The sequence below is a fragment of the Morus notabilis genome, unplaced genomic scaffold (assembly GCF_000414095.1).
Source record: "Morus notabilis unplaced genomic scaffold, ASM41409v2 Scaffold732, whole genome shotgun sequence".
In the NCBI taxonomy this organism is placed as follows: domain Eukaryota; kingdom Viridiplantae; phylum Streptophyta; class Magnoliopsida; order Rosales; family Moraceae; genus Morus; species Morus notabilis.
This window is the reverse complement of record NW_010362186.1, coordinates 335,083-341,842: the sequence shown is the minus strand read 5'-3', so window position 1 is coordinate 341,842 and position 6,760 is coordinate 335,083. Positions and strand designations below refer to the sequence as shown.

The 6,760-nt window shown below is 37.9% G+C and overlaps 1 protein-coding gene across 1 annotated transcript in view; it reads right to left on the bottom strand.

Moving 5' to 3' along the window:
- Window positions 1-1,271, bottom strand: part of LOC112092199 — a 7,328-nt gene extending 6,057 nt beyond the window's left edge. The window contains exons 1-2 of the mRNA XM_024167664.1: window positions 1,238-1,271; window positions 582-1,135 (exon numbers count right to left, since the gene is read on the bottom strand). The gene's annotated coding sequence lies outside the window, so the exon portion shown is untranslated. The remainder of the gene's footprint in view (window positions 1-581; window positions 1,136-1,237) is intronic.
- Between the last annotated feature and the right edge of the window lie 5,489 nt (window positions 1,272-6,760).

Here is a 6,760-nt window from a genome sequence, read left to right as displayed (position 1 = left end):
TTTTTTTTTTTTTTTTTTTGCTTGCACTTTTTAGATTTAATCTGCTATTGATTCGATCGATCATCAAATTCAATTGTCTTTAGAATTTATTTGAATCTATTATCAAATGGTTATGATCTAACAATGAAGATTATATGACCGTCAACAGTCAACTAACAGATTTGTTAATTATAACAGTTACAACCTTTCATAAAAATCGTGTTCAGGGGATGCATGCTCAACTCAGAAAAAGGAACAAATTCTGATGCTCTGCTTGGACAGCCAAAAACGACAGATCTCATATGTAACGACATACTAGTTGGGGCGATCGTTTGGCACACAAAACTTGAGTTTAGGGTCGTTTGGCTGTTCTTATGTTCTGTAAACAATGGCAAAAAATCTGTCTTTTTTGCCATTGTTTTGCTTATTGTGCTCTAGTTTTTCTAAGCTATTTTGGGTTGTTGTGAATCGGCAGCATCATTAGCCGCACATCCTAATCACCGCAAATAATGGTGGAATCAACATTAATGCAAAGCATTGCATTGCACACACACAGACCAGTTTTCGTGATAATGTAAAAAAATCAAGGGGGGACATTTTACCGTGTTTGAGCCGACAGAGGAGTGCTGATGCTCTGCTTCGATAACCCCCAACCGTGAGTCCGACGGTTCTGGCAGCCAAGTTCGCCGACGGTAACGAAGACGGGAAGACCGGTACCGGAGACAACTCCTACGCACTCGGAAACGACGTTGCACACTACATCGACTCAACAATACTGCCAGTGGACTGTAGGACTTCACGCTCGGCGGACCAATTTTGTCCGATTTGAAAATTGAAGAAGATGGAAAATAGGGTTTCGTGTTGGGCGCACAATCAGGAAATGGGTGAGTATTGAGGGATTTATGGGGGCACGAGGAAGGAGGAACTCACGCGGCCATCGATTTGCACAAACCCACTGGATCAAAATAGCATCGCAGACTGCACGCGGCCTTGGGGTTCACGGAGGCGCAACTGTAGCAGATGGGAGATGAGGGAAGCGAAGGGCGAGAACCGGAGAGGGGCCCTTTCTCGTGAGCCAAGCAGCAAACCTTGGAAACGACAATGAATGGCAAGCAACGGTAACAAGGCATGTGAAAAGCAGGTATGCGCAGAGAATCTGCACTGTAGAAGACAGACTCGAGTTAAAGGAATATCAGGGGGTAGTTGATGTTTTATTACTCGAGTTCAAACTCGAGTTTTGAGTCTGAGTTTGAATTACCGAACGTGATATTAGGCTCAAAATTCAATCTGAATTAGGCTAACTCGAGTTTTGTGTGCCAAACGAACGCACCCTAAATGTACTGGTTTGATGATAATGGTCGGTCATAAACTGGAACGACCTATTTAGTTCATCGATTCAAATCACTGTAAATTTTGATTCTCAATTTAAATTTGGTAAGAGAACCCATTGATGCAAATAAATTCATTATTGATGAAATCCTTAATCACACCAAGATTCACCATGTTAAATCATCAGGAAGAATAGACTTAATCGAAAACGTACCTGAGTCTATAGGAACAGATTGTTTCATGAATCTTGTAGCTCTTGATCAATCTTTTGGTTATTAATCTTCTAAATTATTCAGTATGAATGCCTTGAGAAGGAATTTTCACTTTTCTAATGATGAGATGTCAGAAAAGTTTCATACATATAATTTGGGGACCACAACCATTTATATAGAAATTAACTTTTCATTATTTCTAATTTGACTAATCATAAAATAAGAAATAACGATTTAGTCTCTATACATATTAGGCTCACACTTATTAGATGCATTAAAGTCCAAATTATCTAAAACCTTATTTGAACACTTTAAATGAGCTTAACTTAATATGATAACATATAATATACAATTATATGCACGTCCAAAATCTAACACCCATTAGTAGGAACTTTTTTTATTTAAATTTTTTTTATGAGAGCAGAATTAAAATCATGAGTGCAAGTCTTAGAACTAGACGAGCCCGAGTACTTTTGGAGTTTTGAGCAAGAGGAGAGAGCTTGGTGGGGGAGGTTGGCATGGCTGAATTTCTTGTTCTTGCGTCTTGGTTATATTGAATAAATGGCGTGTAACACCATTCACTTATATATGTTACAATGTAAGACGATTTTTTTTTTTTTTTTTTGTTAAGAATTGGAACACATTTTCATAAATCAGTTTTCCCAAACTACTTACAAAGTTCAAGCCATTTTAGATGGCATGTTTCACTTCTATATCTTACAATATATCACAATCTTTTGTTAAGAATTGGAATGTGGCCATTTTCAGAAAAATTACTTTTCCCAAAATACTTCGGAAGTTCAGGCCATTTTAGAGTAGATGCGGACCGCAAAGGTATCTTCTAACCCACACAACATAAACTTAACTACATCATTATCAAGGATCGATAAGGTTAAAAATAATGAGAACCTATAAGTGTACACCTACATTTATAAGAGATACTGATGGACTACATATGTTTAAAATACGTTTCACTTTTTGTTTTTACTTTTTGAAATATTTTGTTTTTTGTTTTACTTTTGTGTTTTTTCTACTGTGACCACATGTTGGAAAATACTTTTTTTTTTAAGAAATTGAAATATTATTAGGGTCTGTTTAGTTCGCTGATTCGAATTTTTAATTCGAATTGAGATGTGATTTTATGTGAGAGCTTTTTACTGTAGTAAAAAAAAATTAGATGTGATTATTTCTGAGAGTTTTTTATTATAGTAAAACTCGAATCAGTGAAGTGAACGATGTCTTAATTCATCTGAGGTAAATCAGCAGTGATAGAACTGTTAATACAACTAAGATAACCGTCAATCCAAACACTAGCCTCACTAAAAGAAAAGGCTAATCGAGCTAATGTGTGGACAGCCATATTGCTCTCGCAAGAAATATGGTTACACGAACCACTGCCAACATCTAACAAGAGGACTTGAATGTCCTATATAATCGGGGACTCCGCAGCAAAATCTTGATCTTCATTCACTGCCCGTACTGCATTCAAAGCATCACTCTCGATTATTGAGACTCTAAATTCATTTCTGTTAGGACTGGCAAATTTGTTGATAAAAGGTTATAAATTCAAAAGCAAAATTAATAAAATTATGGATTACTATGCAGATTTTATTTTTGGCTACTTGCACCGAATTTGGGATGATTTTCTCAATAAAAAGAAATAAGTTTATGGAGTTGATTTGGTCGACTTTTGGTGGCTAATTGATGGGCTCCATGTATGGGAAGAATCCTTAGATGAGAAGTTGTTTTATGTAGGGTGATTTTAGTGGAAGAATAGACCAATTTGGGGTGTATATATTTAGTTTGCAGCCGTGAACGTAGGAGTGCCTTTGAGTGAAATATTCTACAAAAAAAAAAAAAGCTGCTTTGATGTTCTTTGAGTGAAAAAAATAAAAGGTGGTTCTTCGGGAGAAGAACGTATTACTTTCGAGAGAAAGTTTTTAAAGACGAGTAGTGCTCGCTGAACAAGGTCACTAAGAGATTATCCACAGTAGTGACAACATTAAAGAGGGAGTCTTTGAGTGTGTAAGATCGATTGGTGTTTGTAATCTCTTTATCTTAGTGGATTGTTCACTGTTTGGGCGTGGCCTCGTAGATTTAGGTGTGCGCACCGAACTGCGATATCAATTTCTTGTGTCTTTTATGTTTCTGTTGATCTTTCTGCACTTATAATTTACTGCTGCTGAATAAAAAAAAATTATATCCATATGCACATATTTGTCATCAGTGTTACAATAAGTGTTATAACACTTTTTGTGACACTGACTAAAAAACAGACATAACAATTTATATCCTTCCAGACAAACCACAAGATTAGACAAAACAACTCAAATTCTTTCAGACGAAAAGTTGCTGCTACGGATTGTAATAGAACATCCATCCTATCATGCTTGAACCGCTGTAATTGGTCCCAAAAAATACTTTGACACCATATTCGGATAGCGGCATTACAGGATATAAGCGCATGAAAATTTGTCTCTTTTGCCTCTTGACACCTTCTACATCCAGCCAAGCATTTAACACCATGCAAAGCTAAATTATCCCATGACAGGAAGAATATTATGATAAAGTCCGCCATATAAAGATTTTTACCTTGTGTGGAATATGCAAATGCCACAGTCTTCCACCACTTTTGGTCCACACACCCACCTGAAGATCCTGCTTCATTTCGTCTTCGCATTGCTTCGAAGTAGCCGGATTTAACAGTGTATTTTCCTTTCCCATCAAAATGCCAAACAAGCCTATTTTGCTGCCGAACCATTCCAACAGGGATGCTCATGATTGCCTCTACATCTATCCTTAGAAATAATGAATTAAGACTCCGTTCATTTTACCGATTCGAGTTTTATTACAGTAAGAAACTTTTAGAATTAGTCACATCTAATTTTTTATTATAGTAAAAAACTTTCATATAAAATCACATCTTAACTCGAATTAAAAATCTGCATCAATGAACTAAACGGACTCTAAGTAACTCTGTGTTCCAACCAAGAGGATGACGAAGCTGTATTATCCATCAATTCAGCCACAAACCAATTACGATTTTCATCAGTTGGCTAAGTAATTGGTTTAAACAACTCCGGGGTTGGTAGCCATGGATCATCAAAAATTTTGATCGACAAACCATCACCTACTCTCCATCGCAGCCCGGTCTGTAGGAGTTTTCGTCCCCATAGAATGCTATGGCAAATGTATGATGGATTACTGCCTAGTTTGGCCTGCAAAAAATGGTTAATAGGAAAATACCTTGCTTTAAGAACTCGACCCGCCAGAGAATTTGGGTTCTGAATGAGCCTCCATCCTTGCTTGGCCTTCACTAAAACTTCCTTTCCTCCTTGCGAAGAAAGCATGCCTTTCCACAGTTGGATTTTCTTACCAACCCTCTCTTTAATAGCATGAAACGTTTGCTATTTATTTTTTCCCGCAAGCGTAGGAAGACCCAAGTAACGATCATGAGGATTTGCAGCAATAAAACCCGATCTACGTCCTCCGCATTTGGGCTAAACGTTGCCGCAGACTTGGAAAAGTTGATACTCTGCCCAGAGGCTGCCTCATACGAACCTAGAATCTCCTTGGCTTTTTGACATTCATCCACTCTGGCTTTACAAAACACCAAGCTGTCATCTGCGAAAAATAGATGACTAACTTTGGGACCATATCTAGAGCAAGCAAATCCTGTTACCGTTCCATCTCTCGCTGCACTGTGAAACAGAGTTGACAAGCCCTCGGCACAGACTAAAAATAGGTATGGAGATAACGGTAGAGTTGTCAAATGAGCCGAGCCGTCCATAGAGGTCCCGGCCCAGCCCGTAACAGTGCCGGATTCGGCACGGCACGGTACGGTACTGTTAAAGAAATTCGGAATTGGGAGGATGAAAAGAATAGACAAAGCAGAAAAAATGGTTTGAGGCATATATGAATACTTTCCTTTAAGGTTTTATTTGCCCTCACTTTTCAAAATTTGCTAATGAGTTTTAAATGGCAAATTACCCCCAAGATACAACAAACTCTTGAACACAATATCTAGCAAAAAATATTGAGTTCCAAAACAATATATATATCTGTATTTTCTGAAGTTCATCATATAAAGACAGGGATGCATCCATCCTCTTTAAGTGTTACAACCTTTCACATAAAGATACCTTTTCAATTTGATGGTTATCTTTTATATGCTGATGCACTTATATCAATAGTTATTTCTATTGTTAATAAGTGCTCAGATATATGAGAAAACATATCACAAATAGATGCAATGGTTCGAAACCTTTTCAGATCACTAAAACACACGAATTCATTTTCCGTCGACAATTTGCGCTGTAGCGCCCAAGAGGCGCGCTGCAGCGCGCGGGCTTAGCAAAACAGACCCAAGGGGTCTGTTTTGCACAGGTTGCAGCGCCCAGGGCGCGCTGCAGCGCACGCTACTGTGCGCTGCAGCGCGCGGACCTAGCAAAAACAGACCCGAGAGGTCTGTTTTGCGCAGGCTGCAGCGCCCAAGCGCGCTGCAGCGCGTCCTTGCTTCAGCCCACACTTCCCGAATGTGTAATATTTCTTCAGAATTAACAACGATAAATACATACATACATGAAGGTATCTTTCGATTTTAACCTTTACTTAGTGACTATACTTCAAAGTATTCACAAGACAATAGTGTGCTTTGCATTAAACTTTGTCTGTTAAGCAAATACCGAAAATATATGACATATGTGTTATCCCAGATTTCAAAACTGTTCCAATTGTTTAGCACTATTCCGGCCTTGTGCTCTATCTTGGATTCATGAACATTTACAAGACTAAACCAAGGTCTTGTTAGGAACGGCACCATTCCTTATGTTCACTTAGGTGAAGTTCGAATTATATCTCTAGCTACTAAGAGACTCGAACTTCATTAAGAGTATAAACTAAACCTCAAACACGTAGCTATTTTTGTACCGATATCTTGGAAGGGACTAATTAAAGTTCGGTGCTAACCCGGTCACATAACAATAATTTGTTCTTACCCATTTAACTATGGAATAGCGGTATAACTATTACATAGTTGGGTTACCATCATTGGTGACTCTTTCAAAGAAAGGTTTCAGTCCCATTCCACTAGATGTTTCTTTGACTAAGTCTCTTGAAAGACCTTTCGTCAAAGGATCCGCTAAGTTCTTGTTTGTCCTAACATAAACAATATTAATAACGCCATCGGTTATTAATTGTTTAACATATTCATGTCTCAAGCTAATATGTCTAGATTTACC